The sequence below is a fragment of the Pinus tabuliformis genome, chromosome 3_2 (genome assembly GCF_031772625.1).
Source record: "Pinus tabuliformis cultivar Carrire ecotype Pingquan chromosome 3_2, CPIR1, whole genome shotgun sequence".
NCBI classification, from domain to species: domain Eukaryota; kingdom Viridiplantae; phylum Streptophyta; class Pinopsida; order Pinales; family Pinaceae; genus Pinus; species Pinus tabuliformis.
The window spans coordinates 544,963,337-544,974,372 of record NC_142302.1 but is presented as its reverse complement, the minus strand read 5'-3'; positions in this window follow the sequence as shown (position 1 = coordinate 544,974,372).

The window sequence follows — 11,036 nt, the reverse complement described above, 5'->3', positions numbered from 1 at the left end:
ATCATCAAATTATGTAAGATAGTAAATAGGATCCTTTTTAACTCCCCATTGGTTTTTAAAGATAGTGATTAATTCATTCCATGTAGGAATAGAACGAGCTCGCAATTGTCTAAACCAGATCCTAACACTTCCTTCAAGTTATTGAACAAATAGTCTCATGTACATATCTTTATGTTCTATGTTCATATTATCAGAAAAATACAAAAAGGCGGCCAAATGATCCTCAACAGACAAACTAGTTTCCCCATTAAACCTAGGTAAGTGCTTTGGATATCCATCTGGAAAATTATTAAGTTGACCAGGAAGGACTAGGGTTTCATAATGAGCCTGAATTATAGGTTGAAAACTAGCCATCTGATTAGGTGAATATAATGAAGATGAAGTTGAAATTTGAGGGGATAAGGAGGGTGAAGATGAAGTTGAACTTATGGGGGATGAAGGAGGTGAATATGATTGAGTAGAATTTCTAGAAGTTTTTATTAATGGTGATTGAATAACAAACTTATGCACTTCTAGGCCAAATTTTCTTTCACTTTCAATAAAGGATTTGTATAAACAGAGAAGTTATATTCAGGTTTAGCAGCAGTAGATGGATAGGTATGAATGACAGAAGAAATGAAATCACTAGGTTTAAATTCAAGTAATTCTAAACCTAATTATGCTTCTGATTTGGGAGATTTTGAAACAGTTTAAGGAATTTGATAAGATTCTAATTGATGAAAAAGAATAGATGACTGTAGATCAACCCCTCTGGGTAAAATTTATAACACTTTTGGTGGTAGATCTGATAGTTCAAGAGGAATTGGGATAGGTCTAAAAGGATTAACTTCTAAAACAATTTCAGGTGGAAGTGATACAGGAGCAGAAGTAGAAGCTTCCAATCTTTGTCTTAAAGAGGAAACTCTCACCAGCCTCTCTGGATCTGACAATGGATAATAAATATGAGGATCTGAGAGAGATCTGGTGTGCCTGTGTGAAGCCAGTTTTGTTTTGTGGAACCGCCAAATGAAATATTTTAACCTACTAAACGTTTATTCACCGTTAAAAGGAAAGCCTAATCATTGTCCCAGGGAAGTATAATTCAAAATTTTCCGTTCACCTACAATGACACCAATCTGATGTTGTACCTCTGTAGAAAATTCTAGGTTAGCAAATTGTGCCAAAGTATCTAAATTGTTTTGTTTTAATTTGGATTTGGATAATACTTTAATTATTTATGATATATTAAAAGGGTTGACTCTTCACCTTTAATAGAATTTAGCCTTGAAAATATGTGTAAGGTTGAACTAAAGAAGATATATGATTGATTAAATATTCAAACAGAGTATTTAACTAACCATGTACAAGCGGTGCGTGTAAAATCCTTTTACAGTCAAACAAAATATATTTGAAGCTTAAAGGGAAGTGACAATTAAAATATGTAGAGGAATTAATTAAAACAAAAAGTTCTAATTAATTAATCTCTATAATTGATCATAACTTCACAGGGGTTTTCAGATAGACTAATATTCAATCTTATCTTAGAATGGATAATAAATATGAGGATTTGAGAGAGGTCTGGTGTGCACGTGTGAAGCCAGTTTTGTTTTGTGGAATCGCCAAGTGAAATATTTTAACCTACTAAACTTTTATTCACCGTTAAAAGGAAAGCCTAATCATTGTCCCAAGGAAGGATAATTCAAAATTTTCCGTTCACCTACAATGACACCAATCTGATGTTGTACCTCTGTAGAAAATTATAGGTTAGCGAATTGTGCCAAAGTATCTAAATTGTTTTGTTTTAATTTGGATTTGGATAATACTTTAATTATTTATGATATATTAAAAGGGTTGACTCTTCACCTTTAATAGAATTTAGCCTTGAAAAGATGTGTAAGGTTGAACTAAAGAAGATATATGATTGATTAAATATTCAAACAGAGTATTTAACTAACCATGTACAAGCGGTGCATGTAAAATCCTTTTACAGTCAAACAAAATATATTTGAAGCTTAAAGGGAAGTGACAATTAAAATATGTAGAGGAATTAATTAAAACAAAAAGTTCTAATTAACTAATCTCTATAATTGATCATAACTTCACAGGGGTTTTCAGATAGACTAATATTCAATCTTATCTTACCCATATTTCCCATTAATTTCAAACATATGCAGAGTTAAACAAAATGAAAACACGAGTAACAATAGAAGTACTCACATGAACACAAGTTGTTTCAAGATGAATCCAGAATCCTTCTATTAATCTCACAAAAATCAAAGGATTACAATTCTTCTTGATAATTAATCACAAGGGTTCAACCCTTCATACTTCGAGCTACAAAGTGTTTATAGAACTATCTTCAAAATACCTTGATTTAAAAATAAATATTTATTTACAAAATATATTTGAAACTAATTACAAAAATAGAACTAGAAAATAAGAAACTTGAACTGCTTGGACATCTTGCACAAAATTCAAGGCTTTTGTTGATGATTGAGGCTGTAAAAGCTATTATTTTGTTGCCTTTCCTAATTATCTATCCTTTTTCTCCTACAAATATGCATCCTATTGCTGAAAATTTGTTGCTTGTTGTTGGAAACTTGTTATTTGTTCAATCAATGAGCTGACATATTTTTACCCATGTGTCTTCATTGGGAATGGAATATTTTATCAATTTTTTGTAAGTCTCATCCACTTTAGTGTATTTCTAAAAGGTGGGTTTGACTATAAACAAGTGTTTGATCTCATGTTGGATTAACAAATCAAAACTTAAACCTTCAATAAAATCCTTCCATGTAATGGTTCCCTTGATCTTAGCAAATCTTGATTTATCTACAACTATAAAATGCAATCTACAATGGTATTCTTCAAGAGGAACCAGTATGTATCTCGTTCCTCTCAAATCTGGAAGTCCTTTATGAAACTTCTGGAAGTTAGCTTCTAGATTATGACACTTATTTTCTAATTGCAACATTAAATTTATTTTTGTAAGTATCCTTCTGACTTCCAGAATGGTTACAGTTTTGTCTTCAATATCATAGCCTTCAACTTCTTCCTTTGTTTTTTAATTCAAAATTATGATCAATGTTGTTGCATCTCCTGGTTTATGACCCAAATCTGTCTTTACTTCTGTTATTACCTCCTTTGACTTCTCCAATAATTCTTCTTCCTCAAAAATTATTTCAATTGAAGGCCATAAGTTAGTTATGGATTCATTTATATCCAACTAGATATTCTCTTTGGCTTGTGCAATAGTTTGAGAAATAGCAATCTCATTTTCGAGGGTCTCTATTCTTTGAGTCAACCTATGGATTTTTTGAAGCTCTGTGAAGTAATCATTATCAGTTTTGATTTTCTGCTCTTGAAGATTGCTAAGTTGAGCTTTTACCTTTTAATTTCTTCCCCTTTAACGATAAATCTCCTATAGCTTTAGCTAAATCAGTTGTTGAATCTATGGAATGTGTTTCTACTGCAATGGTTGTTGCAATAGAAGTTCTTGTTGTTGAAGTACCTACAAGAGAATTTGTTGCTATGGGAATAGTTGTTGATACATTGGCTTGTTGTTCTTTTTCCTTTAATAAATTTTCCAACTCTATTTCCATATTCTTTATCTGCAAGTTCTATTCAATTATAATCTTGAACATACTTTCTTTCTCTTTCTCCAATTCACCAAATTCTTTGGTTTGTGGATCTTTTGTGGTAGGGAGTTTTAGTTGCTTCCTTAATGCTAGGATATCAGCATTTTTTCTTATGATCATTTCTTTGACAACCTTCACATTACTGGGATCATATCCTAATTTAATCACCATAACTTCTAAAGATTTTATCTTGGTATCCTTGGCCAAAGATGATATTTTTTCTAAATTTAGTTGTGACTGAATATTATTTACTGAAACCTGCAACTTGGATGATGTCATTGTCGAACTAGTCAAAGTGGAATAAATAATTTCTCCAACTTGCTTTTGTAATTCAATCTGGTCAATGGGATGAATTTGTTTAGTATCAAAAGAAAAAAATAGATTTCTTGTAATATTCTGCAGTCTTAGGGAAGGGAATTTTAGGCTCTAGAAGGGCCACTTGAAACTATCCTTTCTCAATATCCAATGAAGAAAGAAGTATGTGTTGAGAGGTTGAAGCTTGCTTCCAAAATTAAAAATAGGTGGTGGCATTTAGTGCTTCAGTTTTCCTTTTGATCTCCCAGTATCTAGCAAAGATACTTGGTTCTATTGCACTCTAAGTTAGTTCTCATGTCTTAGTTATTTCTAATGGATCTTGGGAAACTGAGGAGTTAGGAGATCTTGAGAAAAATTCCTCAATTCTTGGAAAAGTAGCAACATGAGGACCTGTTAGAACCAATGTAGTTTGTTCTTGAGAACTTTATTCTTGAAATTTTTCTTCAAGTGGATTATTTTTCTTCTTCTTCTTGTACATTATGAACTTGGTTTCTTGAATTTCTGATACTAAATGGGAAACACTTTCCCTTGTTCTTTTAGCCTGCTTCTCTTATGGAACTGGTGTATGTGATGTTGTTGAGATGAAAACCTACTCTTTCGCTTCTTGTAATGTATTTTCCTACAACTCTTCTTGATTTATGTACTGTTCTATTTCTAGTATGGGGGTCTATGCATAAGGAGTAGTTTTAGGTTCTACCCTTAACTTAGAAATAATCCCCAAGGGATCATAAGACCAGGTAAAACTTAATTTAAACTTGATTTGTTTCAAAAGGTCTGCCTACTTCGATGTTGCTCTAGTATTACAAATTAATGGCCAAATATGTTCTTTTAACTTGAATTGAGACTTCTTTTTAGCCAACACAAAATGCAACTCATCCATGTTCATCATATACCTGATATATTCTAATGAAAAAATCTTGATTGGCACAAACTTGGGTAGTTTATATGGAGGAAGCTCACATCCATATACTCTGATCTCTAGGTAATTTTGGTATAGATACCAATCTCCAGTATTTGTCTACTCACTCAGGTGAAGAATTATTTTGATTTCAGGTGAACAACTTCACTACTTAGCAAGCATGAAACCATGTATAGAAATTTATTTGTATAATCACTGAAGGAAAATTCATTGGTGTTCTTCCTTACCAAGGTAGTCCAATGAATTACAAATCGAGGATTTCCCTGTTCATCTAGTTTTTGTAATGGAAACTGAATTTTATATGTTTGATAAAACAAGGACAAGTATATAAGAACTGATTGGTATTTAAAGGCTCCTTCAGTAGAAAACTTCAAGAATTGATCATGGATAGCTTCTGACAAAAATGCACTGTAATTGAAGATAATTGATCGTTTTTCACCTACTGAAAACACTGATAGAAATCCTAGAATAATTTCATCAACCCATTGATCGGTTGGATAACCTAATAGACAAGAAACCATTGAAACAACTTATTTATTCATCTTTGGAAACATTGAGGAAGGGTATGGTGGATTTGTTCTTGGTAATTTTGCATTTTCAGTTAAAATATCTCAAAAATATTGGCTCTTTGAGGGAAAGTGAGTTTCTTATAAATTTCCATGAGGGAATCTACACAAAAAGGAAGCAGGGGGGCTAAAGGTTTAACCTGAATAATTTGTCATATGGACTCAAGGGATATTGAAAATAGAATATTGTTGTTTTGGGCAATAATGGCTCTTTGACTCGGAATGTACTTAAAATGAAACCATGCTACAAATTGTGGAAAGGAATGAGTCTAGGGAAAATGAATTGATGTAGGAAGGAGTCCCATATACTCAATTCATTCCTAACATCATAGAATTTATGTTTAGCCCAATTTTTTCAGTTCATAGAGATCAAACTCACATTGGGTTTCAAAAAACTTGTACTACTGGTCAACTAGGGGTGATTTGTCTGAGTCTACAACAAGGGGCATCATTGGGTTTTCTGCAACTAATTTGGATTTTCCTTTAGAGGAAGACATGTTGAAGATGTAATTAGATGAAGAATTGTCGTTTTACCAGGTTCTTGGCTGGTTGGTGCAATGATGAATGTTGTGCGTTGGTTCTATTTGTAACAGACCTATGCATGCAGCTACTAGATGAAATAAGAGAAAGAAATGGGTGAAAAAATTCTATGTTTTATTTATTGAATGAAGGATTCAACCATTTAAATGATAATTGTTGACAGGAGCGAGGTATTTACTGCGGCAATGCAATAATCATAGTGGAATAATGGATGATATAATGGTTAATTCATGGAACGATTAGGAATTGGACAGATGGCGGAGGAAGAAATGACGGATCGGTGGTTTTCGCGGGGGGGATGTGTAGGCAGATTGTGGTTTTGTAGGGGGGGGTCTGAAGTGATTGTGAGGGTTACACATTGACGGTGGTGGGTTTTTGAATTCAGCTTTTCGTACCCCCCTCCCCCCCTTGGTTAAATGTCGAAAGCGTGGGGGGTTTCAAAATGTTCCCCGAGCCGTTGATCTGTGCAGGGAAGATCCCGATGGTCCACAATAGCATGATTATTACAAATAAAGACAAAAATTCAAATCACACTTTATAAAAGGATTTAATTGGTCGCTAATTGATGTTTAAAGAAATAAACAACTAAATAATGATATATGGCAGAATTTGGATTAGCGCACCTATTGCATGGGATTTGTTACTTTTTATTTTTCTTTTTCTTTTTCTATTTTTATATCCCTTTTCTTTTTTCTATTTTCCTTTATATATATATATATATATATATATATATATATATATATATATATATATATATATATATATATATATATATATATATATATAGATATATATATATATATTTCTTTTTCTTTTTCTTTTTTCAACAAAAATAAAAATGTACAAAATACAAAGTAGGTTACAACACTGTTCTTTTTAGCTTCTTTATATTTTTGGCATGTATGGAATTTAAATGTGATTCCTAGCCTGTCTTGGCACAAGCATATGTTTATCTAGAATTTCTTTGAGTTTGCTAGAATTATGGCTCATTATGGTATATATCTCAGTGTTTGTTCCGTGGGGAAATTTTTTTCATTCTAGCTATTGTTGGTCCCATCCTTGGAAAATTCATGGATTAGTTAGTCAATTAAGTGTTTGCGTACTACTGTAATGTATGATGTTTTATATGCATATCTTGCAACCCTAGGTGCTCCTTGTTTTGTATCAGTGAAGCTTGACTTCAAGTATAATTGGGTAATCTATGTTTCTTATGTGGTTTGGTCATGTACTAGAGCACAAATTCATGTTCTTTATGATGTTTTGTGATCCATGTGGATATTGGTGGCCACCTGCCTATTCCACTTGGACCCCCAGCACTATCTCTTTCAATTTTTCAATTTCCTTAATGTAGCATAGTTTACTATTTTTGGTAGTTTTTTAGGTCCTGAACTTTCGAAGCCATTTTGAGGCCCTAAATGGTGTTTTTTTGGGGAAAAAAGGAAAATATTTGTCTTGGACAAATCTTTCTTTCAAAATTTGTAGTCCTCGGATAGATATTTCTAACGAAGTATTGCGCGCATCAATCAGAGATTGTATGCCAAAGTTACGACCCCAAGAAGTTGATGTACCAATTTACCCAAACGAGGCCCATAGTTTTGGCCCTTCATCTCCTAGGGTTAGGTTTTTTGATGTTTAGGGTTTTCCATTATTTATCAAAAATAAGTAGGCCTTTAAGCTTCATTGTGATACAGTTCATAGGCATGCAGCCGCCACATATCTTCTCATAGATAAGCTACCATCATCCGAGCTAGTTTATCTCCATTCTGTCTATAACCATATTTCAGTTCTTTGATATTAATGAAATGAAGTTCTATTCCTACTAAATCTCTGTGTTTATGTTTATATCTATATTATGTTGCGATCTTGCATAAATTGACATCAGTGGTATCAGAGCAATCTATTCTTTCTATGTTTTTCTTTGAATGTCCCCAACGAGGTCAAGGTATAAGGAGTTAGGGCTTGAACTAGTTGAACCTTTGCAAGACCAGCCTCACAAACCTTGACGGCCTCCCATGGCGGAAGAAAATAAAGACGAGGGAGTAGGAGATCCCTTCAGAATATTTCTTGAAGAATCCCTCGAGCAACAGAGGAATGCTATGATGGACAACTTTGTCTAGATCCTTTGGTTAATGCCCACATGTGACTCATCTTCATCCGACAGCCACTTTGGAGGCACCACTCCCTTCAAGTTACAAGTCAACTTTGATATTCCCATATTTGAAGGCCAGATAGATGCAAAAGTCATAGATAGATGGTTAAATATATTGGAAGGGCATTTTTCAGTTCGTGATTTTCCCAATAGTTAAAAGATTACTTTTGCACTCCTAAAAGTTGGCCCCCATGTCAAGGACTGGTGGGAAACCTACTATGAGCAGAAGGATGAGAGGGAACCCTCACTATTTTCAGCCACACCCACTTGGAACTCTTTTTGATACACCATCAAGGAGCAGTATTACCCTATCAGAAGCTATGAAGATGCGTACATAAAGTGGACCACACTACGACAAGGAAGGGACCAAGATGTGTCAGAGTTCACAAATATTTTTCATACCCTTCGCATGAAGTTGGGTATCAAGGATTATGAGCGTCATCTCATACTCAAGTACCACGAATGTCTACACAAATACATCCAAGATGAAATGGAGTTCCTAGTTATATCCTCTCTTGGAACCACCCACCGATACGTTGTCAACATCGAGCAAAAGTTAAAATAGAAGAAGCAAGACTTTGGATATGTGAATTTGAAGTAAGGGAAAGTTGCCCCCAAACCATAGAACAAAGGATAAAGCCAAGGTGGGGTGACCCAAGCAAACCCGTCAAAGACGTAAGAAAATAACAACACCATGAAGACAAAGAAGGACATAGGGAAGTGGTGTGAGTTCTGTAAGAGCCCCACGCACAACACAAGTGGGTGTCGAGCCAAGCAGTTATTGGTAGCTCTGAGTTGAAGGCTTGAAAATTAGATGCATGTTTTGAATGTGAGTCACAACCTGACAAGGGGAATGACAAAGGGAAGCAGATTATTGATGTGGATCCCAACACCACTTTTTCTACCACCAAGATCCAGAGCAGGGGGGGCGTCTCTTCCATTCACAGAAGTGGGTGAAGGGTTCGCTGTTGCAATTCATTGTCGACAGCGGGAACCAAAAGAACCTCATTTCAGTAGAGTTCGTGAAGCGGTTGGGCTTATTGACCACACCACACCCGTAGTTGTACACCATCGGGTGGCTTCAACAAGGATGAGATATCTGCATTAGCTAGCTTTGTTGCCTTCCATACAACATCACGCCCTTCACAGATGATGTATTGTGTGATGTTTCTCCTCTTGAATTTTGTGATGTATTTTTAAGCCAACCATACTTGTGGTAGTGTCATGTTGTATATGAGTCGAGGCCTAGCATTGTTATTATTTCTTTGGGTAATAAGTTATACAAGATACCAGAGGCAGCCTGCCTACAGCCATCTCTTTGATATTTGCTAAGCAATGTAGTAAGATCATCTCCCAGTCTAGGATTTTTTTTTTCTTTCTAATTTGATCTCAAAGTAAGGGGAATATTTTAGCCACATCCATTTCCCTCTGTAAGGGTTCCTCCACATAGCAGAAGAAGGTGGATACGGTCATGGTAGAATACAAGGGCATCTTCTCCTCACCCATAGGGGTACCCTTGCACTATTAGGTCAAGCATTCAATCGATTTGACTCCTGGAGCACCTCTACCCAACGGGCCAATATATCACTACTCCATTATGGAAAATGAAGAGATCAAGCGAAAAATCCAAAAGTTATTTCAAAAAGGGCACATCCGACCAATTTTCTCACCTTATGGGAGCCTGATTTTACTTGTACAGAAGAAGGATGGGACTTGGATACTTTGCATTAATTATTGGGAACTAAACAAAATCACTGTTAGGAACTGGTATCCAATCCTAGAGATTGATGACCTTTTGGACCAACTCAAGGGGGCCAATTATTTCAGCAAGATCGATTTGAAGAATGGTTATCACCAGGTTCCAATACAGCCCACGGATGTCTGGAAGACTGCCTTCAAATATAAGGAAGGCCTTTGTGAATGGTTGGTTATTCCCTTTGGGTTGAAAAATTCCCTTACTACTTTTATGAGGCTGATGGATGATATCTTGCGGCCCTTCACAAACTCATTCATGGTTATTTATCTAGATGACATCCTCATCTTCATAAAGAGTTGGAATAACACTTGCAACACATTCAGCATGTCCTTCAAACCCTTTGGCAACACAAACTGTGCGCCAACTTGGAGAAATATACCTTTGACATGAGTCAGGTCCAATATCTGGGTTACATCACAGATGAGTGTGGCGTGCATGTGGATCCGATGAAGATCCAATTCATTCGGGATTGGCCGGCTCTGACCACTCTAACAGAGCTTCGTAGCTTTTTGGGCCTTGCAAATTTTTATCAAAGGTTCAAGTTGGGATTCCCCCATATCACTTTGACTTTGAGTCAGATTACCAAGGGCGAAGAAAAAGAAAATTTTTCCTAGTCCAAGTCCCAACGGAAGGTGTTTGTTGAGTTGAAACATCACCTATTCTCTGCACCGGTACTCACATTTCCAGACCTGCAACAACCATTCGAAATTGAGACAGACGCCTCTAACTATGTTATTGGTGCAATCCTCGCCCATCACAGACATCCAGTGGCTTATCATAGTGAGACACTTTCCTATATAATTCGGAATAACCCCACCTATGATAAAGAGATGTATTCCATCGTGCAGGATTGCCAACAATGGAAGCATTACAGTCTAGGGAAGGATACGGTCATCCACATTGATTACCAACCTTTTTAGTTTATATAGACACAAGGGAAGTTGTACAACAATCACCATCAGAAGTGGTCTACATATCTATAAAAAATCCACTTGAACATTAAATACAAAAAGGGAAGCAACAATCATGTTGCAGATTGCCTCCGTTGATCCCCAGTTGCACCACTAACTATTGTTCTCAACTCTTGTGGCCACATGACCTATGGATGGCCGCAACTATACAAAAATGATCCAGAGTTCACCTCCACATACCAGATGCTAGCGGATGGCAACCA